The 26,712-nt window shown below is 42.0% G+C and overlaps 2 protein-coding genes across 9 annotated transcripts in view; one reads left to right on the forward strand and one right to left on the reverse strand.

Moving 5' to 3' along the window:
• PALLD (palladin, cytoskeletal associated protein) overlaps positions 1–26,712 on the forward strand; it is a 408,251-nt gene that overhangs the window by 310,742 nt on the left and 70,797 nt on the right. Inside the window, exon 1 of one of the 8 annotated variants that reach the window (XM_077868510.1) lies at positions 9,987–10,130. The exons of 6 other annotated variants lie outside the window; for them this stretch is intronic. The gene's annotated coding sequence lies outside the window, so the exon portion shown is untranslated. Of the gene's footprint in view, positions 1–9,986; positions 10,131–26,712 lie in introns of those variants that run through there. One more of the 8 variants, XM_077868511.1, reaches the window with a different exon arrangement.
• CBR4 (carbonyl reductase 4) overlaps positions 1–26,712 on the reverse strand; it is a 207,510-nt gene that overhangs the window by 47,929 nt on the left and 132,869 nt on the right. The window contains exons 5-6 of the transcript XR_013363011.1: positions 20,601–20,853; positions 5,486–5,585 (exon numbers count right to left, since the gene is read on the reverse strand). The gene's annotated coding sequence lies outside the window, so the exon portion shown is untranslated. The remainder of the gene's footprint in view (positions 1–5,485; positions 5,586–20,600; positions 20,854–26,712) is intronic.

Raw genomic sequence — 26,712 nt, forward strand, 5'->3', positions numbered from 1 at the left:
ATACACCCCCCCCCAACACACAAATAGTAACTGTGTGAGGTGATAGATATGTTAGTTTGTGTTTGGTAATCATTATACAAGGTATACTTACATCAAAACATATTGTAATACAAAAGAGGCTAATATCCAAAATATATAAAGAACATCTAAAACTCAGCACTAAAAAAAACAATTAAGAAAGAGGTGGAAGACTTGAATGATATTTTTCCGTGGATGACATACAGAGGACCCACGGACACAAGAAAAGATGCTCAGCATCACTAAACATTAGAGAAATGCTAATCAAAATCACAGTGACATATCACCTACATCTGTCAGTATGGCCAAAATCAAAAAGGGAAAAAGTAATAAGTGTTGAGGATGTGGAGAAAAAGGAACCATCATGCATTACTGGTAGAAATGTAAATTGGTGCAGCCACTGTGGAAAACAGTATGGAGGTTCCTCAGAAAGTAAAAATAGAGGGACGCTGGGGTGGCTCAGCAGTTGAGCATCTGCCTTTGGCTAAGGGTGTGATCCCGGCCTGGGGATTGAATCCTGCATCGGGCTCCCTGTGAGGAACCTGCTTCTCCCTCTGTCTATGTCTCTGCCTCTCTGTGTCTCTCATGAATAAATAAACTTAAAATCTTTAAAAACACTTTTTTAAGTAAAAATAGAAATATCATGTGATCCACTAATTCCACTACTGGCTATTCACCCAGAGAAAAACAAAAACACTAATTCAAAAAGATATATGCACCCTTCTATATGTTTACTACAATATTATTTATAGTAGCCAAGATATAGAAGCAACCCAAGTATCACACACACACACACACACACACACACACACGATGGAATATCATGCTGCCATAAAAAAGGATGAGATTGTGCCATTTGTGACAACATGGATGGACCTCGAGGGTATTATGCCAAGTGAACTAAGACTGAGAAAGACAAATACCATATGAGATTTTAACCACACATCAAATCTAAAAAAAAAAGAATAAACAAAGAGTGGAGTTAGACCTATAAATACAGAGAACAAACTGATGGTTGCCAGAGGGGAGAGAGGTTGGGGTGATGGGCAAAATGGGTGAAGAACAGTGGGAAATACAGGCTCCCAGTTATGGAATGAATGTCACAGGAATGAAAGGTACAGCATAGGGAATATAGTCAGTGATATTTTAACAGCATTGTATGATGACACATGGTAGTTACACTTGGAGTGAGCACAGCATAATGTATAAGAACTTGAGTCACTATGTTGTATACCTGAAACTAATGGAGCATTGAGTGTCAGCTATGGAACTCAAATTTAAACATTGTTTTAATCACTATGCTGTATACCTTAAGTACATATGATTATTTATCAATCATAGGTAACTGAAGCTGGGGAAAAAATAAGTTTTCAAAAACTAAGTCTGAGTAAGTATGTGGTAACAATGAACTGAGTGTAGCCATTGTTTTTACCAAATAACAGAGATTTTTTGGTAGCAAAAGAACTCTTTTGTAACCATGAACAAGTTGAACTTGAAAAAGAACTCCTTAGGAACTTAAAAAGTGAAAGGTAGAGCATTTTGCAGAGGAGGCTAAATGACACCAGTTCAAGAGAAGCACTGGGCAAAATGGCTGTATAAATGGGAATGTGGGTGACCCGGGAAGTATTGGGAGCTGCACGCTAACTTGGAATAATACCCTGCCATGTTGTAGCCTTCAAGCTGATGCTAACTCATTCTTCAGACCCAAGTCCAACTTCTAAGTGCTTGAGGGATTTTTGTTAAGCCTTCTAAGGGAATCCAAATGAATTAACTATTGTGCTTCACCTACGCTCCAGTAATTCATGTTCAGTGGGCAGTCTTATTTTCCCAGATGTGCAGTTTGTTCACAGGGGAGTTATGAGTAATTAACTCGTAAAAGAAACGTCCAAATGAATGAACAACTGCAAAGCACCTGTTGTTAACAGCTGATTTTGTCTCCTCGCTTAGATTAAAAGGAGCTTGAGAATGTGGGGCTGTGTTTTGTTCTTTTAAAACCCTGTGACACCTACTGATGTGGGTTCACACAGAATACACTGTGAATAGAGACTAAGTGGTAGAGTTTGTCTTTATATCTCATGAAAAGAGAGTGTCAAGGGTTCAGACAAACGTCAGCCCCCTAAGGTTAGAGCTACATTATGTCCTGAATGGGCCCTAGGCATGTTTGCCTTTCTGTGACCCTTTCTCCATTAAACAAAGTTAGAATTATATTTTATAACTGCATTGGTATAGAGATGAATGTAATCCAGGCTAGATTCACTATTATACAGTCATCATCATCATATTTACATTTTTTCCTTTGAGTATGAAAGTATTTAAAATAATTTTTTTCTGGGCTGCCAAAAGTATTGTGGGCACTAGCCACTGTACCTACAGTGCCCAGTGGATAAATTGGCCCCTCCTAGGATTATGGACACGAGCATTGCATAAATCACCAGGGGCCTCATCTTTTTTTTTTTTTTTAACTTTTTTCCTTGTGATAAAGAACATTGCCAACCCCTTTTATTTTTATTTTTTAATATTTATTTATTATTTATGATAGAGAGAGAGAGGTAGAGACACAGGAGCAGGGAGAAGCAGGCTCCATGCCAGGAGCCCGACGCGGGACTCGATCCAGGGACTGCAGGATCGCGCCCTGGGCCAAAGGCAGGCGCTAAACCACTGAGCCACCCAGGGATCCCCCCTTTAATTTTCAATTTTTTATTTTATTTATTCATGAGAGACAGAGAGAGAGGGGCACAGACACAAGCAGAAGGAGAAGCAGGCTCCATGCAAGGAGCCCGACGTGGGACTGGATCCCGGGTCTCCAGGACCATGCCCTGGGCCAAAGGCAGCGCTAAACCACTGAGCCACCCAGGCTGCCCTGCCAGCCCCTTTTAACTTCTCCTTTTCCTAGCTTTTCTCTGAGCAACCGATGGTTCAAGGAGCAGCATTCCCTTGCTCCTTAAGTGACACAACATAGCCTCAAAAAGCCAATGGGTGCCCTCACCCCCCACTTGCCAGCAAGCTCTAGGGCTGTTCCTGTAGGGTCTTTGGCCATATTGTGATGATTCTGAGACAGGTAACTGAACCCAAAATTAATTCCTCTGTGATGCTGAAAGACAGTGCCTTTGTTCTCCAAAATGGAGTCAACTTGAGAGGCTAATTTTTGTCAGACCAGTTTATCCATGGCTGGGACACAAGGTTTCATTAAGTGTCATACACTGGGCAAACAAACAAGGGAACAATGACACCAAAGTTCTGTCAGGCTTCTCTTCGTGCCACCCACAAGTGAAGACAGAATAACGTTACCACCTATAAGCTAATGAACTGAATGCAGCCGTGGTGCAAAAGCATGTATATACCTGTTGCTAATAAATTAATCTCTGATGAAGCTTTTTAAAAATTGAGATAATGATTTGCAGAGGGTTTGGTTTTCAGGAAGCAAGACCGAATTTAGTCTTTATGATTACTGTCTTTCTTGAATTAAAAACTTTACTTTCTGGGACACCTGGGTGGCTCAGCGGTTGAGTGTCTGCCTTTGGCTCAGGGCGTGATCCTGGAGTCCTGGGATTGGGTCCCATATTGGACTCCCTGCATGGAGCCTGCTTCTCCCTCCGCCCATGTCTCTGCCTCTCTCTCTCTCTGTGTCTCTCATGAATAAATAAATAAAATCTTTTAAAAAAAAGAATAAAAACTTTACTTTCTGAATCTGTGTCAACTTTGCACAGAAATTACACTTTTTAAAACTGTTGCTCTAATCTCCATTTCCCTCAGTGCCGTTTTCTCTTTTTGAACTTTATTCATGAGCCATGTTTCCTTAAAATTCATTACATATAATGAAAGGTATGGCCATTTGAAAACATTTAGGGGCCACTGGTTTCTCTGAATATAGCAGATTGAACCAAAGTTTAATTCGAGAAGTCACTTGATATCCTTCCAGTCAAGTGGTCAAGTTGTCTCAAAATCAGTTAACTTTGTCTTAGGGTTACTAAAAACAGACAAATATGATACTGATGATATAAGAATAATGATCTCAATTCTTTGGGACAATAAAACTCTTATGTCTAATGAACTCATGCATAAAAATCTTGATTTTTATCTCTTGAAGTCTGGTACTTCATTGTATCAATGGCGACACAGTATAACTTATTTAATGGGCTCATCTCAGGCAGTATCAATATTAAGTCAGTTGTTTTAACTGTCAATCATATAAACTATGTATCAGATAAATTATTTTAATTACTATTACCAAATATTTCCTCTTAAGAGTTTTAAGATCTACATTCAGGCAATTTTCCATTGTGCAATGCATCTATTTAGTTATTTTAAAAGAAAATTTAATCAGAATATTGTCTCATTCCCTTTCCATACAAGAGTCTCAGCTTGCACAGTTTATTGTGTCAAAGATATATACCATAAAATAATCCCCACAATTCTCTTAGTCGGTGGTTATCTCCACTGGCAGACTTTTCATTGCTGCACCCAAGCAAATCCCCGTGTATTTCCCTAATGAGAAAAATTAAGTACTTTAGAGAACATAATCCTATTAATTTGAACCAGAGGATTAGTTTATTAATTCAAGGGAATAGATGCTCAAATTTAGGATGTAAAAGATTTGGTAGAGGGAAGATTTCAGAGTTAGGGAAAATAGGCCCAATTCTCTCCTCCTTGTGAACTTGGTCTCCTGTCTATATCCTGTTGGAGTCCACTGTTTCCTCTGCATTTAAATCATTCAGAGAAAGACATTGCCAACCTATGGCAGCTCCATTACCAGGCTAGTTTCACTTCCTGTATTTCTGGGCGCAGCAATGGGACGATGGCTGATCTGTTTTTTGGAAGAGTCCAGAGCTGTCTATATGAAGTACAACACAAAATTCCTTATTTTGGTGTCACCAGAGGCAATAGTATTAAGAGAATCAACCGAAGAAGTTGTGTCACCTCACCCATAACCTCGTGAATTGCCATTGGGATTAATTTAAAATGTGAAAATGTGTAATCCTAAACTGATGATGTCATATTTATTATCAGTCAATATGTTTGTAAGATGTAGCTTGAGGTTTTTCTTATGCAGGATGAAGTTAAACTAACCAGTCAACTGATAAAAGTATTTCCCCATTTACTTAGGAGAGTCACATAGAAAGCAAATTCCTCCTTTTATCTATGCCTTTTCAGTAATCCACGTGGAATCTGTGGATGATTCCATCAGAGCCAGCATAACTCATTTGATTTGGAAAAGGATACTCAATAATGAGTCAGATTCTTCTGTGGATGAAGCAGGACGTTTAGAAACTGCCTTAACTATTTCAGGTCAAACGGACACTGTGTAGAATAAAACTTTGCAATAATAAATTACTGATTTATTGGTGGATATCTTAGCATCCTTAGATTGTTAATGGACTTACCATAAATATATTTTTCATTCCAAATTTATATTCTCTGGAGTTTGGGTTCTGGAGCTAACAATTTATTTCATTGTTCCTCCACTTACCTCCTGTGTCCTTGGATAAGTTACCTAACTTCTCTGGGCCCATCTTCCTCCTCCATAAGGAGGTGCATGGCAGTAACAACCATACTTCCCCATGGGTTGTCTAGGAAGATAAAATGTGAGAATAAATGTGAAGTAATTGGCATAGTGTCAGCACAAAGTAAAGTTCAGATTATTTTTCACTCTTTTCCTAAGTACTGTATTGTGTAAAATACATTCCTGAGATACCATAAGGTTTATAAATGTACACATTAAAACGGTAAGAAAACCAGCCTCCACCTTCCCCATATCAAGCACCACATCCTACAGGCAGTCTCTCACTTCATCTTCTCAGCAGTGATCCAGAGTCAGTACCTTAACCTCCATTTTACAGATGAGAAAACAAGCTTTATGAGTTTAAGGTCATGGTGACAGCCTTTGACCCCAGTCTGGGATGCCCTTCTACTAGCTGATCTCTTCAAGGCCCTTGCTAGCTCTGATTCTGTGATTCCTCTGGAGTTTGCATGGAGGCTCAAGGCTTACTTTGCTCTCACAATCATGATCTGTACTTTTGTTTGTAATTTCGTGATCTTTTCTTACATTCCACAACTGCAGACCCTCTGGTTGTCATGTTCCCTCTCACGTGCTATTTTACGTCCATTGGGTTCTAGTCATATTTAACACAAGTACAGCGAGTCCTGTTTCTGTCTCCCTTATCCTCTCTCCTTGCTCTTAATGAAAAGTTATGTACAAACCAAGGAGCGAGAAAGTTATCTTGGCCAGTGGAATACATTAATTTGTTTTTATGTTGAAACTATGAATTGTCCTTGGAGGCTTGCCCTGTACCTCCTCCTCTAATAGTCTGCATTCATGATCAAATAATGCAGTGTTTAGCCTCTTGAGAAGACACACATTTTCATTTTTAAATATTTCTTACTTTTGTTAAAATAATTTGGCAGTTGATATGGAAATAAATACTACATAGAAAATGCTGCAATTAATCAGAAAGGGTCCATATTCAAAGTGGTCCAATATTTTTTTAAGGTGCCCATTTTAAAATTAATAGAATAAAAGTTAATCTCAAGCATTCTACTCTCAGAAATATTTTCCCAATAATATTAATTGGAACCAGTATCAGATAAAATCTGTAATTGCTCTATTTTCCTGGTCTTGTTCTTGTTGGCTGAATAGGGTTGAGAACCCTTGCAAAAGTAGTATCTATAAGAGAAAAAATAGTCCATTCCACCAAATTGTATGTATACCTTTTAAAAATATAGCAAGAGCTACACCAACACATTTTTAAAAATCCTATCAAAGTACCATAAATGAATGGAAATTCATTATTATGAATGAATTGATATCAGAACTTAGGCTGCATTGATATCAGAGCATATTGTTCACACCATTGATCACTCTGGGACAATATATAACAAAAGCTGCCTTATAGAAAATGTGCCAACCCCAAAGCCAAGAGTTAAGAAAATCTTAAGTTTTGGTGATTTTCATTAAAATATTAATTGAAGCAGAAATGCCTGAAGATATACCAACATTCTTTTATTGCTACACATAAATAAAAGGAACACAAATACAGATTTTGGCCTTAATTTATGTGTTAGACAAGCATGGCTGAACTATGTAGAGTTGTGATGGTAGTTTTTTGAATAGACATTTGGTGAGAGGATATTGCTTTGCTAATACTATCCATTTATAAACTATTGTTCCCTATGCTGAGTATATGTGAGATAAGTGCCATGTGGAACATGTTAGCAGTTATATCTCTGTATCTCTATGATTTAGTTTCACTGCCAATATCTTGTTTGCTCAGTGAACATTATTTATTTTCAGTTGTCTTTTGTTCTTTATAGTTTTAACCACCGATGTTTCACCTTTTTTATTTGTGAGAGAGACTATGAAAAGAATATGTAAAGGAATGGTTTGAAGGATTACCTTCACCCATCCACGTTTCTCCCCAAACAGCCAAACCCTTGAGGAAACTATTTCATATCCAATTAAATTTGCACATTTGAAGCCATAGGTCCAGGAGCCCAAGCATGCTAAAAGGAAGCTAGAGTCAAAAGTCCTGAAACAGAACACTTTAAGTCCTAAATGGCAAACACTCTAAGGGAGACCAGATGGGGAATCCCAAGAGTGCAGCCCCTGGTCAAGTAAAAGTTGATTGCATATTTGTTCTCTACTCCTTTCATCTTCCTTTAAAACCATAGACCTCTAAGTTTCAGCTAAGGAGAACAAAGAAAAAAATATATAAAGAGAAGGTTGTTGATCAGAATACTCAGTAAAGCACGAGAGGATGAAGTGTTCTTTAACAGGCTTGGCAGAAATTCCTATCAGTGCTTCTACTGATAATAGTTTTCACAATTTTGGAACTTGCCAAAGCGATAGCTAAGATGTATCTACACCTCCCATACTTCATATATAAAAAACTTTAAAAGCTGAAAGCATTAAAATATTCAGTGTTTTGTACCAGTTCCTTAAATCCTCCTGGATCTGCGCTCTGAGAAATGAAAATGTTGCTTTCTGGTCTCCTATAGAAAGAATAAGTCAGAGATGGCAGATCTAAGGGGTCATCCTTCCTTTGGTGCCTCTTGAGAGTGAAGGAATTGGATGATTTCTTGTAGATAATCAACCCATCTCTTCCACCCTACGCACCCTCCCATGGTGGGTAAACATGTACAGTGGTAGTAACTCATGCTTATCTAATTTATTCCTTCTGTGTTCATGTTGAGAATGGACTCCGAAATAATAAAATTACAAAATCTAAGAACTGAACCTTTAAAATTATCAAATCAGCCCCATTGTTGTGGAAATAAGGAAATTCCCGAGTTCCGCAGTTAATAGCACAGATTCCTAAATCCTAACTCTCATTTTAGAATTCTTTCTTCATCGTCACACTGTAGCCTGCAAGAAAACCCAATGATGCGCCAAGTGATGTCATTGCTGCCACTCTAATGGCCATTTGACATGGGGATGAGCAAACTAAAAAGTCAAAAGGAGGCAGGCAAACAGTGAAATACTGAGGGTTTTTTTTATCTGCTTGTCCTCTCAAAAATTGAAAATATGGTATAGTGCCTTATGTTATACCTAGAAAGATGACTACCGTATATTGTAGGTTAAAAAAAAGGTTACAGAATCATATGTAAATGCTGATCTAATCTCTGTTTTATTATGTGTTTAAATACACACACAAAAGTCTGGAAGCGAAGGCTGTAGGCTGTTAACAATGTTTATCTCTGGTAGAGTTACAGGGAAACATTCATTTTTGGTTTATTTGAATCTTTTACAGACATTTTAAATTTACAAATAAAGATATTTCAGAGAGAGAAGTAGAGTATCTGGCTCATGGCTGTGAACCTAGAAACCTTATTGTTCAATATTAATGAAGGCAGAGATGAAATTACTAGATAATTTAAACATGTGGCCCACTGATTATTCAAATCTAGTTGGTATCACTGGCATTTAACTGGGAAGGGCCTTGGCATGACAGATGTTCAGTAAGTGTCAGGTATTAACATTCATTCATTCCTTTGACAGTTTATTGTGTGTGAAAAAATTTGGTCTCAGTGGTCAAGGAGCGTACACTCTGGTAGAAGTAACAGGAAGAAATACCTGTGATCCTGTGCTAACCTAACTACTGGAGGGTTAAGCACAGAACCAGCTGAGCTGGTGCAAGGAAACATTGCTGCTCTGGCTTTAGGATTAGACCCACAGTAAATCACAGATTTTACAGAGGAAATTAAGTTAGGAATCAATACGTCCATATCCTACTTTAAAACCCTCTACAGACATCCCCATGTAGTAGGTTGGAAACAAGTGACTCAGGCCTCTTGTAGTTTATGACAGAAGAAAAAGGATGGGAACCGCGTTCCTAACATACTGCTAAATGAGAATGAGTTACACTTCTTACCCTGAGGGTTCCTAAATTTAGCTACCCGTTGATACTCAGAACAGAGTAAGCTAATTAATGTGAATCTAGAAATTATCCTCTTACTTTAACAAAGGAGTGTACCACGCTTTCTCATTTAACTGCTGTTCGATCCGCAGGTGCCTGCAAACCCGCAGCACCGAGTTAAAAGTGAGTAGCCGGCAGGTACTGGACCCTTCCCCACCCAAGCCTCAGCCCTGCGGTTTCAGGGCGGGGTGGCGGGGTGGGGGGGTGGGCTGGGGGGGGCGGCGGCGGCGTTACCATCCCAGGCCCCAAGAATGTTGCCCTGGAATCAGAGCCACTGGACATTTTAGTCTATAAAGGAAAAAAACACAACCAAACACTGGAGGGAAGTCATCCTGACTTGCAACCAACGTCTCCAGTGGCCTAGACAGAAAAGTTACAATCTTTCCCATCATCAATCAGTTCTTCCTAAAAGTTTCGAGGAAGCCGGTTGGTGTGTGCTGCTCCAGGAAAGGGCGCCCAAAGATGCAGAGGGCGGAGCGCGGCTGGAGGGAGGGGCGCGAGCCTGCGCTGACCTGGGGCCGCTGCGGCTCGAGCCCCGCCTCCTCCCGGGACTCTTATTTTGAAGGAGGCGGACAGAAGGTTCAGACTCACTGAGTCACGGAGCGGGCGCGGGTATATAGCCGGCACCTGCCTGTGGCCGCGGCGCTGAGCCCGCAGGACTGGGGGTCATGGAGCAGCGGGGGCGCGGCCCCGAGACCCGAGGTAGGCGCCAGGCGCAGAGGGCTCGGCCCCTGGCTGGTGGGAATGTATGAATTAGGGGGAGCAGAGGGTGTGGGGTGGGGGGCGAGCTGGGGGCGGGAAGGCTCTAGAGGAGGATGGGGGTGGGGAGGGGAGGCCGAGCTGGGGGGGCTCTAGAGGAGGATGAGGGGGTGGGGGGGCGAGCTGGGGGTGGGGAGCAGGGAGGCAGAACTGGGGGCGGGAGGATGGGGGTGGGAGCTGGGAGGCCGAACAGCTTCCAAATGCAGTTTGGGGGGGGCGAGGACGGGATCCTTTCGCAGAGCCCCCCCCCCCCCCGCCCCCTTGTCTGATCAGAGCAGGAGCCGCTGAGAACAGAGTTGGGAGTTTGCTTCCCCTGGTCGGGGTTGGGACTGGAGGTGTTTGCTGCCAGGGGTGGCCCTTGCCTCTGATAAACTTTCCTGGCCGTGCCTCCCTCGCTCGTGGCCGCCGTCCCGCGGGTGGCGAACCTGTGGAGGAAGGGCAGAGAAGAGGAGGCTGGCGTGGACCGAGGGGCTGAGGGGATGACCTCACTCCCCGGCAGCCGGCGGGGGTTGGGGGGTGCACGGGTCCGAGGTCTGCGCGCTGGCCTCTCCCCAAGCGCATCCTCCCTTCCTTGGGAGAATTCAGCCCCCCCCCCCCCGGGCGCCGTTCAGACGTGCTTGTCACTTGGGGGCTTCGCCGCGGGGGTGCGGTCGGGCTGGCGTGCTGGTGCGGCGGGGTACGGCTGTGATGGCCTGCACGCGGCCCAAAGGGCTCTGGGGACGGCCGCCGGCGGCCCGCGGCTTCAGAAGCCTGCAGTGCGGGCCCACGCCGCGTGCAGGGGGCTGCCCCCGTGCGCCTCGCTGACCACCCGGGGGGGTCCGTCCGGCTCGGGAAGGGCTTCAGAGGCCGGGTGGCGAGCGCCCCGGCTGGGGACGCGGCGGCCCCGGGCATCCCTCCGCCGGCCGAGCGGGTCGTGCCCGCAGTGGGCCTGCACCCTGCACCCGCAGAGCCCAGCTGCGGGGGCGCGTGGGGGTGCGCGCCCCGCGCCCGCGGGAGCTGCGCTGTGATCCGCAGTCCCACGGCAGAAGCGGAGGGGCCCGAGCGTCCGGCGTGAAAGGAGACGCTGCGGAGGACCAGCCTCGAAAAGCCACCGGCCCCGCCCCTCCCCCCAGGCGCAGCAGGGGTCTAACCGGCTTTGGAAACTGCCCAGTTTCCCCGTGGAGGACGCTTTCCTGGTGGTGTTTTGAAGGCTCCTGCCAGAACTGTAGCAACAACTAACTGTCCGCGGATGGCGGGGATGCTTTGCTTCTGGAGCCCACAATTTAAAGGCGTGAGCTTTTCTACTCTACTTTTACGTCCTCCAGGAAAGAGGTTATTATTTTCAGGACCTGGCCGACTTTGATTTAGTGATAAAGGGGTTTGTTGATATCGACCGATAAAGGAGACAGTATGAACTCTATGCGCCCTTATGCCCTAGAGTGATTGCCTTATTGTAGCTTTAACAATAAATGTATGATGAGTTGGCACAAATTATACAATCAACAGATATTTCAACAAACTCCTAAGCTTTATTTTTTATTCTATTGTATATGAAATAAGATTTATTTGATATTTTTATTTTTTGTCATTAGAATAAGGAGTGAGGTGGGTTGCCCAGTGTCCATACCACATACATTAATAAGAAACTAGGGGGATCCCCGGGTGGCTCAGCGGTTTAGCGCCTGCCTTTGGTCCAGGGTGTGATCCTGGAGTCCCGGGATTGAGTACCGCGTGGGGCTCCCTGCATGGAGCCTGTTCTCCCTCCTCCTGTGTGTGTGTCTCTCTCTCTCTCTCTCTCATAAATAAATAAACAAACAAATAAATAGCTTTCAACTTAAAAAGAAACTAGGCAAGTACAACAAATAACAAAACATACCAACATTCTAACCATCTCTTCAGCTGTGAGAAAAATTGGTGATCTGAGTGAAGAGCATGGGTAGATGGTTGATAGTAACATACCTTTATTTGGGTGGACAGTTGGAATCCATGTATCATAATTTTAACTGCAGGAATGGTAAAGTAGATCTCCTGCTTTATATGGTTTAGTGACTTCGTGTCCAATCTGTCCCAGGTGAGGACATTGACTAAGTAAAGAATAGATAAATGACCTAGTTAGACTAGCCCTGGTATGCTTCAGGATGTCCTTTTAGGCTCTAGTTTTTAGCTGACTTTAAAACTTTATAAGATAACTGACTGAAAATTGAGTGCCATTTACCACATTGCATTGGGGTTGATCTTAAATATTTTAAAGTATTGTCATCTCTGTAGAAGAGCTGTAGGGTTTGTACTACTTTGATAATAGTTGCTTTTTATCCCTCCAAATATAATTTCCCTAGACTATAGTAATTCTTACACTGTACTATATTTGAAACAACTATGTATTACTGAAATAAAAAGTATTTCCTGGAAATTATCAAGGAGTCCATACTGCTTAAGGTGCTAAAGACATTATTTTAAGAGGAAGTTATTAATTCGTTCAAACAATTGTTTGATTGTTACTCCCACTTTCCGCATTTTTTTCATGGTCGTTGGGAACTGTAAAAATGTATTAGATGCGGTCTTCCCTTCTGTGTATATTTCACAAATAATTTTGCACCCAAAAGTATTGTACTTTTTCAGCATTTATTTCTGAAGATCCAGGTAAACATTGGGTAACCAGAGTTCACTATGCTTCCAAAATTGCCTACTATGCAGTATGTTGCAAAATAATTTTCTTTTTTTTTTTTTTAAAGATTTTATTTATTTATTCATAGAGACAGAGAGAGAGAGAGGGGCAGAGACACAGGCAGAGGGAGAAGCAGGCTCCATGCAGGGAGCCGGACGTGGGACTCGATCCAGGGTCTCCAGGATCACGCCCTGGGCTGCAGGCGGTGCCAAACCGCTGCACTAACGGGGCTGCCCTGTTGCAAAATAATTTTCTTCAAGGAGATGGGGGGCAGGGGACGGGGTAGGCGCTAAATTTACGCTTTAAAAATTAAAGATAGGGGGATCCCTGGGTGGCGCAGCAGTTTGGCGCCTGCCTTTGGCCCCGGGCGCAATCCTGGAGACCCGGGATCGAATCCCACATCGGGCTCCCGGTGCATGGAGCCTGCTTCTCCCTCTGCCTGTGTCTCTGCCTCTCTCTCTCTCTCTGTGTGACTATCATAAATAAATAAATAAAAAATATTAAAAAAAAAATAAAAAAATAAAAATTAAAGATATATTAAAAGAGCACTAACCTCTTCGAAAGTGTTCCCAACACATTAAACATTTGGGTCATCTTAATAATATTCTTTTGAGACACTGAACAAAAAATGGAGCTCTACCAGATTTTAAAGGAAGGTGTAGGCAAGATAGGAATTTTGTCTGGGATCATACAGAGATAAAATTGGCTAGTTCTGTGTCCCAGGTTTTTGGCTCTAGAAAATCCCTGTGAGGCTGCACTAATTCAAAAGATTTTATTTTATATTTTAATGGGAAAGTTTTGTCTTATATTTTGTCAAGGGAAAATAATTTTTGGAGGTGGTAGATGAGAAAGATTTCATCCAAGGAGATTTGATGACTAGGGAGCAGAGAAGCTCATTCTCTCAGGAAAGGCCTGGAGATAAGATGGAAGTAAGGAGGGCCCGAGGGGTCAGGGAAGGAGGAAAAGCATTCTGAAATGAATGGCATGTACAGCTCTCTGTCCAACCCTATTGACTACTGAAAGCATGGACTTCTTCCCAAGCAGTAAGGCTGTCTTATTGGTTATGTGCGTTAGGGTTAACTGTGATATGTAATGTGAGCCTTCCCAGTTAGGCAAGCCTCTCTTACGTGTATATTTTGGACAAGGACTATAAGGAAACAAACCGAAAATGTGGGATGGTTAGTTAACGTCTGTCCACAGTCTCCCACTGAATGTGCATTGGCCCAACTGCCAAAGCTTCACCACTATGGTAAGCTAAAATGGTGATTTTCGCAGTTTGGCATGGACTTTTGGAAGGTGTAAAGGCTTATTGGATGGAAAAGATTTCCTCCTCAGGGAGAAGCTGCCATTCGCAGACAAGGTGTGTCAGCCAGAAGAAATGAGCAAATAACCATTTTCTGGTTTCTATTGGCAAAACGTTGCGTTTTTTTTTTCTCCCTATGGAAGTGTTAAAAATAGATTCATAGGAAGACACACAAAACCAAGCAAAAGGAATAGACACTGAAGTTTCACCAACAGGAGTGGAGAGAACTAACCTTTGTTAAATAGCTAGCACTAACCAGGCTCTGCTGGATGTGTTACATTCTTTTACCACCCTTCATTCTCACAGAATTCTCTGAGCTAAACCCGACACATTTCCTGGTATTAGAGGATGAGATCAGGTATGCCACTTAGCACCATAGTCTTCGGCTTGCCCCTATTCTTTGTGACATTTGTGGTATCTTTCTGAAATCGTCAACCTTACTGAGAATTAGCGGCCCTTACCTTTCAGATAGGTTAGATTCTGAATGTGGATATGTAAATTGGTTGCTGGGAACTCTGAACATACTTTTGCATTGAAATTATGTCCCACTTTGTGGGTAGGTTCCCAGGACAGCCCAGAAATCACAACTGAAATGTTCTACTTTATTAATAGTACCATAGAACCGAGCCACTATATATAACATGGTTTTTGTGGGAAAATGCACTCAAAGCTCCAGCTTGATTTCTTTTTTTTTAAGGTTTTTAATCCCGGCAACAATGGATAAAGGGCCCCACCTTTTCTTTTTCCATTTAAACCCTGAAGGGAAAATAAAGGTACAGAGAGGTACATTTCCTTTCATACTCCCCTTAATGCTAACAGAGACCCCACCCTGGAGCTACAGAGCTTTGGGGAGAGGGAATCCCAGCAGAAGCTGGCTTTGTAACAGAGGGGGAAGAGAAGAAAGTGAAAAGGACCTGGGTAAGAGGGCAGAAGCGAGGCCCACTTGTCAGCTGTGGGATCTATTTTGAATGGCCAGTCAGTGCCAACTGCCTGTTGGTTCACGTTATTTTCTTACTAAACATAATTTTTATCCGAGAACCTAGATCTAGACATCAGCACTGCCTACTTGTCTGTTCATTATTGTTAAAGTCAGGGTTAGATTTTCATATGGGGTCTTTAATAATAGGAGGAAAGCATATTTATTGAACTTTTACTTTTCATCTTGAAGCCAGTCCACTAAATTCCCAAACAACTACCTGTTTGGGATTAGATAAACTTGAATGCTAATGTATGATTATTATTATTATTTTTTAAGATTTTATTTATTCATGAGAGACACAGAGAGGCAGAGACACAGGCAGAGGGAGAAGCAGGCTCCCTGTAGGAAGCCTGATGTGGGACTTGATCCCAGGACCCCAGGATCGTGACCTGAGCCAAAGGCAGGCATTCAAGTACTGAGCTACGCTTGTGCCCCAAATGTTATTTTTTTTTAAAAAAAAAGGCTTCTTAATTTATTCATTAGATTGTGTACTCCAAGCACAGATGGTGGGGATGGGGGGGAGGGGCAGAGGGAGGGGGATTAACAGACTTTGGGGCTAGGAGGGAGCCTGACACCAGGGAGGGCTCTATCCCAGGACCCTGGGATCATGACCTGAGTGAAGGCAGGCCATACTTAACTTACTGAGCCACCCAGGTGCTCCTAAAATGTTAAACACACATTGTCATTGAATCCCTACCACAATCCCACCAACAGCATTTTCAAAATGGTCAAAGACTTTAAGAGGATCATTTGCCTGTAGTCACACAGATCAGAAATGGCAGGACGGAAATCTAATTCACGTATTGTTGAGCAAGTACCCTGGGTACTGGCTAGATTCTGGGAAGAAAGCAGTGGACAAATATGGAAAAATCCCTGCCCTTGTGAAGCTTATATTGCAGTGGTTAGGAGACAAACCATAAACAAATAAACTAAACAACCAGTGCTTCTGGTGGAGTTATATGTTATGGGGGAAGGAAAGCCAGGAATGAGGACAAGGAATGCCAAGGTGAGGGTTGCAGGTCGGTGAGACAGAAATACAGCAGAAGAGTGGCTCAAAGTCAACCACATGAGTCCAGAAGTACTTGTCCTATTGTTTCTCCCTGCAAACCGTTTTGTTTTGTAATGCCGAATGTTTGAGAATGTGCCATCTTCCTTGGTCACTGTAAATACCCCAGCAAGTAACCGAGGAGATGAAGGCCTTGACCTTGTCTATCCAAAGGCCAGTGGGATCTGGTGCACCAGCAGAGTCCTGGGCCTTGGCAGGGGGCACGGAGACGATGCTGCCCTTGCGCTGGGGAAGACCGAATCTGCCAGCCAGGACGGGGGGGGTGTGGACAGAAGTGGCAGGGGGAGCTGGGGTGCTTCTCTACGTGTTTCTGATTTCTCAGTGAAACAGGAAGCATCAGCTGAGGGCCAGACGAGGGAGCATTTGAGGGAAGTCTGAGGACAGAGGAAGGTGTGAAACAGACACCTGGAGAGGAGGAGCCTGAATTTGAATTTGACTGGAGAAATGTACACTCGGGATCTGCCCAAGGTCGAATTCTGACTCTATATCCATGGTGTATTGGACTTCAGAATTCTGTAATCATAAGGAGAAGGACTGTCTCTTCTTTATTTGTCACTTCCATGGAACAGAGTCGCACACCTCATCATTTGTGGTTAGTGTTAGTGTTGTTGAGTGGCTGCTATAATAAAGCTCCTATGCACTTACCCAGAAATCTCCTTTAAAATTTCCCATCCTAATCATCACATTAATCTCACTCTACTCTGAAATGCGTGGACACTCAAAGTTTCTAGAACAGAACTTATATACCAGTTTATTCCTGATTATTTCACTGAGTTAATCTCATCTCTCTCAACATTAACACAAGAGTTTTAGACTCTGAAAGAACGCTTAATGGTATGCTTTTTCTCTGTTTCTTTTTTTGTACTACTCTCCAGTGGCTACCTAAATCAAACCTCATTCGTACCAGATTATGCCTTTCTTGAGGGCAACAAAGATGCCTTCTACTTCTGATCACTGCTGGGTGGTTAGGACACCGCTAGGGCACACTAAAGGTAGTTAGCTGGGAAACAGGAAGACCAAGTGCAATGGTTAGAATAATACATGAGATAGATAGATAGATATTGGTGGTATGAGCTAAGTTAATGGTAAAGCAAGTGATAGAAGTAATTGGATCCGGTATGGTTAGAAGACAGAATTGACTGCACTTGGTATTGATGCCAGGTGAAAGCTAAGAGAGTGGGATGCACCAAGGATTATTCCCAGGCTCCTGCCAGGCAGTGGCTAGACAGGGCTGCCATTTAGAGAGGAAGGGACGAGAAGTGGGACATCTCTGGAGGCAGGGCAAGTTTGGTTTGAACATACCATGTGGAGGTGTCCAGGAGGCATTGAGATACCTAGATCTAACATTTGGGGAGATCAAAGTGGGGACAGTGATTGATAAAAGCCTTGGGAGAAGATGACTCTGTTCCAGAAGAGAATGGACAGTGAGAAAATTTCACTCTCAGCATTTGAAGGTGGGGTAAGGATCCTGTCATTTGATGAAGCTGTAGTCTGCCAAATCTGCCCAGTAACAGAACATTAAAGTAAAGCATATCCCAGTAAAACCACAAATGAACTGACTCAGAACTGGAGTTGGAAAAATTTGTAGTTTTTCTTGGTAAAGTCTCATTTCCTACTTGCCTTCGTTACTATAAATGGATGCATTTATATGGAAGGTGATATGTGGATTTTTAAAAAAAATCTATTTTAGGCACTTATTAATAAAGTGAATCCACATGTGCTCCATAATTTTCTCACATAGCACCTCATTGTGCTGTGTCGCAGAATGCTGGAGCACATACTGTCCACACAGAACTATACTGTTTAATGTTAGTGCATCTTCTCCTTTTCCAGAACTCTTCAACAAGATGGTAGATGCTCAGTGAAACCACCAAGCGCACAAAGCTGCCAGACCTTTTCTGAGATTGACTTCCCTGCTACAGGGGACAAAATGAACGATAAAGTCTGGCAGTGCCACTTGAGGAGGTTACTTGGAATTATTTTATATTGAGAGATTGAGAAAAGCCTAAATCCAGGCCCATCGCAAGCATATCAAGATTGAGACTTCTGAAATCCATTGCTGTCTCTAAGGGCCAAATTCTCATTCATTTAAAAATACCAGGACTTTTGCCACATCCCACCAGTAGAGCTGGGTAGGGCAGATGTCCTTCTCTCTACTCTACAGATTAAAAAGGATAAATTGTATAATTGGTTGACTTTCCAAAGGTGCAGTTATAACAGGACTTGCATCTCCTGCCTCCCGACTGTTTTTCTTTTCAGCACACCAAGCATCCCAAGATGCAGGGTGATATTACCACTTGAAAATGTGCACTGTGGGCAACAGCAGAATTTTCCGAAAGCTGAAGCACAGATGGCAAATCTGGCAAAGTCAAATTAAGAACACTGATTACAAGTTCAGGAGGAAAGTTTTTAAGGATGAATGCTGAATGTTTAAAATCCTTAAGACCAGTTTACTTGGGAAAGGAATCCCAGTGGACGAATCTGGATGGTTACCAAGGGAACCACACAATGGCACTCTCTGCAGGTTGGCCACCTGCCCTGGCCAGCAGCTGAAGAGAAAATGTAACAGTGGTGTTGAGTAGACCCACTCAGCCATTGACCTGCAGTCAGTGTAGACCAGGCATTCTGGCTGCTTTGTGACTATCCCTTCTGTGTCCCTGTAATGTCAGGAGCTCCCAAGCAGGCTCCCTGTGACTTCCACAGCTCTGCTTAGAGCTCCACCTACCTAGTGTTTATTCTTTCTAACCTTAGCATTTTGATTTTGTCTACTTATTAAGCCAAATGCAAACCTGATCATGAAACCGAAGGTTTATCAAATCGGACTTTTAAATATTTACTCAGTGTTAACTATGGCTCCAGTTGTTTCATTTTACTGTAATGTTCTACTTACATCTATAATTAGGTCATATTTCAGAATTACATTGATAATGAATGATTTCATAGTGTAGTACAATTACTGGTTTACTGTGCTTTAAGCAAAATAATTAGCATTCACAGTAATACAGTACATTGTTAATATTTGGTTATTTAGGAGATTTAGCAAAGAATAAGAAGAGTGAATATCTTGAAACAAAGTTTGGCGAGACAGTTGGCTGGGCTCTGAAATTTGAGTATAATTCTCTCTCTTACATAATCGCTTTTATGGATTCTCTTCTAACTTTGAGCTAATCAGCTCATCCTTTCATCGCTGCTTTAGATCTGGCTTCAAATACTATATCTCTTCTACAGCTTCTTTAAAGAAAAATCACTTGTTGGCAAGAAGCCAACTAAAATTATGAATCAGAAAAAATATGGCATTCTAGCTCTTGGTAGTCAGATTGAAGGTTAAAGTATTAGGAAACCACAGGATCTGACTGAACCTGTGCGTCATATTATGGCAAGATTGACATACATAGACCTGGTGTTCTCCTTGACCACCCAAGATCTGCATCTTAAGTTAATGATATAGTAAAGTTTAGAAACGTGTCCATGACTTGCAGCCCTATTGTTTTCATGCCACCTTCTTTTATTTTCTGAACTAGTTGAGGAAATGACTGTCATCCCAAGTCTGTCTTCTGATGTGCTGTCTTTTCCCAGACTACCCCAGTTGCCCCTGGGTCTCTGCTGGCCTCTCACGAAACAAAGAGACTAGATGAGATGTGCTTTAGTATCCTGAGCTTTACTGTCCCTATGCCATGTAGGACACGAGAAACAAAAGGCATTCCTGTCCAATTCTGCGTCTTTCTTCTTCATTTTCTCCTCATGATCTCATGGAATGTTTGGTTAAAACACCTAAGAAGTTGATGACTTTATGGGATGCTGCTATTCCGTCGTCTTAGAGAAGGAGAAGGATGTACCTTAGACACCAGTAAATGTCACGTTCTAGTTCATAAGCCTGAGCATGATCAGTAAAACCATGTCAGAGCTTCACAAGTGCCAATTACCCCCAAAATAATGACAGAGCTGTTGAAACAAATGTGTGGCTGTGTATATATCATAGTATTCAAAAACCAGGGAAATCTATACCATCATCTGACCTTGCTCTAGCTTCTAAGCATGACTACTGGGGCTTTGCCAGAAAGGAATTCTAAAGGCAGTAAGGTTTGCCATTAATGGGCCATGTAGCATAAGTAAAAGACTTTCCTGCAAACTTTTTGGAATTTTCTATGCTAATTTATATTTCAGGACATCATACCCTTTGGGTATACTGTAATTTGGGAAACAGGAGACTTAATGAATTGGTGTAACCCCCTGAGCTATGGTGGCAGAAAGTTTAGCTTGGAAAAAAATCACAGGTTCCACCTGGTCAGTTTATCTTCTGGTTAGCTCAAGGTAGAGAAAAATTTACATAGTTTAAAAAGAGCATTTATAAAGTTTATATTTGATTTTCAGCAATCCCATTTCTTAGACTTTGGGATAAACAAATTTAATATTGTACTTACGTATTGTGTGAGTTAGGTTGACATAAGGCTGCAGTCATGGCCGTTCTAGGCAAAAATGATGCTATAAGCAGAAAGTCTTCCCGTCGTATAATGGTTTTTAAGTATACCTTAGTAAATGCTTTTGCTATTTTAATAGTCAGGTAGGTTCATCCCATGAATTGAGCCTTCCATATTAGGCTTTTGGAGACACAGCCAGCCTGGGGATCACATGAGGCCTTGGTGAAAAATGGAGACCAATTGAATGCAGAGGCTTCTGTGGGGCAAGCAGAGTAAAGAATTCAGTCAAATGATGTCATTCCAAGAGAAGCAAGCCCATGCCCGAAAAACTGGCAGCAGCTTACCCATACCAAGCCACCTGAGACATTTCCTGGACTGGAAACAATGTTAGGGAAATTGAACTTCCCTGCCAGATTTACCACACCTTGCCAAAGCCTGGGTACCTCTCATCTTGCCTCAAGAATAATTATAGCTTTATAGCACATCTACCAAGCACTTCCATGAAAGTGAAGAAGGGATCAGTAACACTTGTATTTCAGTGGACTAGAGAAGGGCTGGGAAGATGTGCTTCCCCTTCCCGTTGAAAATAAGGCTTTTCTAAGAAAGAGTGCATCTAGTATGAACCATTATCCACAAGGAAAGTAATCTATCTGGCTATGTGAATCAAAGAGCTTTGGCAAAAAGCTTAGTTTTTTGTTTTGTTTTAGCCACAATCCTCCAGAAAACAATGACTAGATCACCTTTAAAAATTAACAGTCATGGGATCCCTGGGTGGCGCAGCGGTTTGGCGCCTGCCTTTGGCCCAGGGCGCGATCCTGGAGACCCGGGATCGAATCCCACATCGGGCTCCCAGTGCATGGAGCCTGCTTCTCCTTCTGCCTGTGTCTCTGCCTCTCTCTCTCTCTCTCTGTGTGACTATCATAAATAAATTTAAAAAAATTAAAAAAAAAATTAATAGTCATGATTGAATGTGCCCAGAAGGAGAGACTGCTTTTGATTGATCTTTCTCTTCTGCCCAAATCCAAATGAATAGCTTTATTCATTTATTCAATAAATATTTAATGATACTGTTAATTTTCAAAGTGTTTTATATACATTCTATAGTAATTCTTATGGCAATCCTGTGATCATTTTTATCCTTTAAAAATTTCATATATATAAAATATATTTTAATATATATAATTTGTATTTTCTACATTTTCCGTGTGTGTGTGTGTGTGTGTGTGTGTACCTCTGTTTTAGAGAAGGGAAAACCCGGCCATGATAAGGTGAAGCATTTCTCTGAGTGGTCAGGTGACACAGAGCTCACTCACTCTGGGTTTCTCTCCCTCTGTCCTAGTGTCTGCTCAAAACCACATGCCCTCAATATACAAGACCCTGTGATTGCTGTCGTATCCTTTAACCCATAGGAGTCTAATTTTATCAAAGATTTATTAGAATATATAAGGTGAAAAAAATCGTGCAGCGGGAAATTGAACTAAAACATCCTACAGCAAATCTCACCTGCCAACCCCCTGATAAATACTAAAAAGTTACTGTTGGAGTGTGACATACTTTAAGATTTTTCCATATGCTTTAAAAAGCTAGCATGTTGTTCATTAACTCAGAAAACACCAACTCCACATGTCCCGTGTTCCCTGAATGAGTCGGGAGATGTTGGCCAGGCCCTCTTGTAGATCAGGGGAGAGATGAGCTCAGCAGCAGGATGGATTGGCGAGGCCTGCAGTGGACAGTGGACGCAGATCAGTACATGCAGAGCCCTCAGAGGAAGGGGCCTCAGTTCTGCCAGGGGGGTGCCAGGGGAAGCCTCAGGAGACAGCCAAGACACCTGACAGCAGTCAAGTGTGATAGAAGTAGAAAAGGCAGCTCAACTCCACGTCCACACTCAGAGGTGGAAAAGAGATTGTGTGTCTCAAGGGTGGTGGGCGCTTGCATGGGTGCAGAGGATCCCGCACAGACAGAGCAGAGGAAGGCTTGCCAGCCTGTGAGTATCCTTGCTTGTCACCCTGAAGTGTCACAAAAAACCTACAGATTGCTTTCTCCATGAGATATGTTCGCCAACTGATCAAAATATATCCTGTATGTCTATATAACTTGAGAAATCTTTCTAGATACTTTATAAAGGAATTGTAGAACCTCCTTATCACTTCTTACTGATCCCTTTGTTCTATTTTGTAACGTTACCTGATTTTGATTACCCATAAGACAGGTGGTTATGAGTTTAAGAGACTCCAAAATCATAATTAAAAAACAAAACAAAGATTTCTTCATATAAAGGATTCGACAACTGTTGGTGGGAAGTGGAGCCATGGTTTTAAATAGTAATGTGATGTATTTTTCCAAAGGACTTGAGAGGAGCCTTGCCTTACACAGGTCTTTTGCGGATCTTTCTACCACTAATTTAAGAAGCCCCCTTCAGAGGTATTAGTGAAAAACTTCAGAGGTATCACAAATTCCAAATTCATGTAGCCTGAATAAGTGAGGCTCCCTCTTCCTGGAGTTTGAGATAGCAACTAGTTGTTCCAAGATCATTGTTCTTACTCCTTTTCCTTCTTTCCCTTCCTGATGGGCCATTTGGCCAGTTTGTTACCAGATTATCTTCTCTCAACTATTAATACTATGACTTCATGCTTAACACATGCCATGAACCAGGTATATCACAACTGCCTAATGCAAAAGCCTTTAGTTTGACAGCACATGCTGACAAAGTTGGCTCTGTCCCTCTTTAAAGAGTAGTTCCTATAAACGCTCTCCAATAGAATTCACTCTCCTGGCAGGAGTATGTAAATATTCTCTTGAACAAATCTGTTCAATTCTACACTTCTACACACTTCACTATTTCATTCTTAGATGTTAAGATCTAGAACAGAAAATACATTTGAAGTGCTCTGTAAATCCACTACACATGGTCAAAGGGAAGGTTCCAAGTTCACGTGTCATTTGTTTTCTCATGTTTGCTTTTCTAACTGGGGTAAATTGAGATCTAAATTTGTCTATTTAAGGTGTGTAGCATAAGTGGCTCTAAGCACCTGGTGATTATCTTAAACTTAAGGCCTTATATAACATATAAGGCATCGGTGTCCATACCAGTCAGATTTGATCAACAGAGGGTTTCCTTTGTAAGAGGGAGAAAGAGGTGCAATTATTTTGTAGTTGTCTTACATGAATTTTAAGTATCAGTTCTGTGAGGAGAGTAGGCCTGGGGCGTAAGAGGTAACTCTAGGGAACAGTCCTCATGGAATTTGCAGCTTGCTCCTTGCATGTCACCTGTTAAAGAGCCCCTATGGTAGTGAAGTGGAACAGAAAGAAGATGTATTAGAGTAATTAGGGTTACTGATTGTCATTCAGACTCCTGTAAATCACAGTCTACCCAGAGTAAGATAGTGGTCCTCTCTCATCACAAGTTTATGCCCAATAAAAAGGGCATTCTGAAAAGAAGTGATTCTGGAAATGTGGTCTCCACACAGTATCAGCATCACTTGGGAAGTTGCTAAAAATTTAAGTTCTTGGGCCCCATGCTAGACCTACTGAACCAGGAACTCTGAGGGTAGAGCCCAGCTGTCTGGTTTTTCAAACTTTCTAGAAAATTCTGGTGCCTACTAAAGTTTGAGAACCAGTCCTGGTAAAGAAATATGTTGCCCCTTAAATAAGATTTTTTGATACATCAAATGCCAAAACGTCAATTTCTTACGCACAGTAGACCTTTATTTATGGTTAGCAATATTACCAGGGGAAAAAATATCAATATGGCAACTAAGACCAAAGCAAAACAAAGTTTTAATACTTGCTAATGAAGGAAATGCTTGAAATTAGTGGCCTAGCTAAAAGCAGACTGGATCTCAGAGCTGCCCCATCTTCCATTCTGGTTTTAAAAGCTTCTTAATTGAGTTAAAAGTTCAGTTGGAAAAATACTGGTAAAAGATCATCTATTCTTTCTTCCTTTTTCAGATAAAGATAGTCATAAGATCTTTTTGAGAACAATTTGGCTGTAATCATTAAAATGTAAAATTCACATACCTTTTGACCTGACAATTTCTAGAAATTTTTCCCACAGAAGACTCCAAACAAATATGCAAACAGTTCAAGGATCTTCATTGCTAAGCTATTTGTACTAATGAGCATTTGAAGAGAACGTGTCTGTCATTAATAATGAATGGTGTATCTGTACTGTGGGATACTGTGAGGCAGTTGAAAAGTGTGAAGTAGAGCTGAGTGCCGACATTCAAGGAGATCCATGATAAGCTGTTGAAAGATAAAAGATCCCTGAGGGAAAATGCATACGCGTGATCCAATTTTTGTGAAAACAAACAAAAATCCAAATTATAAACATATATATGTGTTTTATATGTATTTACATTTGCGTTGTAAAGGCTGTGGAAAGAGAGTTTTAAAATATTAACAAAGGTTTATAATAAGATTATATGATGGGGAAGAATTTTCACTTTTATTTTACTATCCAAATACTCTTACTTTCTTATACTTGGATTTCCCACAGTGAATATGTATTCCTTTTGGGGAAATGGGAAAAAAATGAAATCTCTAGAATATTAAGAGATAGCTAAGTAGCAGTAGAACTAACTCTGGTACCCTGATCTCCTGTGTCCTAATCAGTGTTATTCGGGATTTTTTTTTACTTCCCAATGACAGAGTGACTTAGAATTTTAGAGCAAGAATATAGCCTAGTCTACTAATTTGACTTGTAAGGAAACCGAGCCCAGAGGGGCTGTGTGACAGAGAGGGGCCCCTTGAGATAGTGGCTGAGGGAGAAGCAAGTAGCGGGCCTTCCTCATCCCCCTGGAGACGGGAAAGCAAATCAAAGTGAAATCAAGCTTCATGCTTGAAATTCACGGTTCCTCATGTGATTATGAGCCTGCCATTTTGTCTCCTCTTAGGGCCTATCTTTGATGGGTTCCAAGACTAATAACAAAAGTTATAAATATGTGTAACTTAGAGATTGAATGTACTTATTTTGGTGGTGGGCAGGGACTAGAAACCAGGGCTCCTGAGCAAGAATCATTATTCACTGCTGTTCAACCCAGCAAGTATCCTGTACAGAAGGACCTCACCTTTTTTTTAGATTTATTTATTTATTTATTTATGATAGAGAGAGAGATAGAGAGAGAGGCAGAGACACAGGAGGAGGGAGAAGCAGGCTCCATGCCGGGAGCCCGGGACTCCAGGATAGCGCCCTGGGCCAAAGGCAGGCGCCAAACAGCTGAGCCACCCAGGGATCCCCCAGGACCTCACTTTTAACTCTCCCTCTCCTATTAAAAGGCTTCTCATATCATTACAGATGATAAAATAATTTGAAGAAAATGTAAGCACTCAGTATATGAAAGAGACAATACTGAAAGCAAAAAGTCTGGGTCAGATTTAGGATTACGAAAATTTGAGTTCAGAGCTCTAAGTACTGGTGGAGTTCAGACCTGTGGTGCAGAATATACTTTTATTCTCTGCCTCAATAGTAGAAAGAAAAGGCTCGGATTCACAAAGTGTGTTTCACACTGAATCATTACCCTGAATCATAGTCTTTAGCGAAGTAATGAGAAGATTCAACTCTATGACTATGTTTCATTTTTGAACTTTATCAGTGTCAAAGCCTCTCAGAACTCTTATTTCAGGAAAGAAATAATTTCAAGATATCTGTTCTCCACGGTGTTCTGTAGTGTGATTAACTTTTTTTAAAAAAGATTTTATTTATTTGAGAAAGAGCATGGAGGGGATGTGGAGGGTGGGGGCGGGGAGGAGAGAGGGAAAAGCAGGCTCTCTGCCGAGCAGGGAGCCCAATGTGGGCTCGATTCCCAGGACCCTGAGACCATGACCTGAGTCAAGGGCAGACGCTTAACCAGCTGAGCCACTCAGACACCCCCAGAGTGTGATTGACTTCTAAGGTCACTGCAGACAAATGAAATTTCCCTTACAAGGCAACGTAAGAGTACTAACTACGCTCAGCAGAGAGGGGATGGATTATTTTGCAACTCTTCCTGCGGGGTGTAAGATGTTTCTTGGGCAGCCTGGGTGGCTCAGCAGTTTAGCACCAACTTCAGCCCAGGGCCTGATCCTGGGGATCCAGGATCCAGTCCCACGTTGGGCTCCCTGCATGGAGCCTGCTTCT

This window comes from Canis aureus, chromosome 24, assembly GCF_053574225.1.
Source record: "Canis aureus isolate CA01 chromosome 24, VMU_Caureus_v.1.0, whole genome shotgun sequence".
NCBI classification, from domain to species: Eukaryota; Metazoa; Chordata; class Mammalia; order Carnivora; family Canidae; genus Canis; species Canis aureus.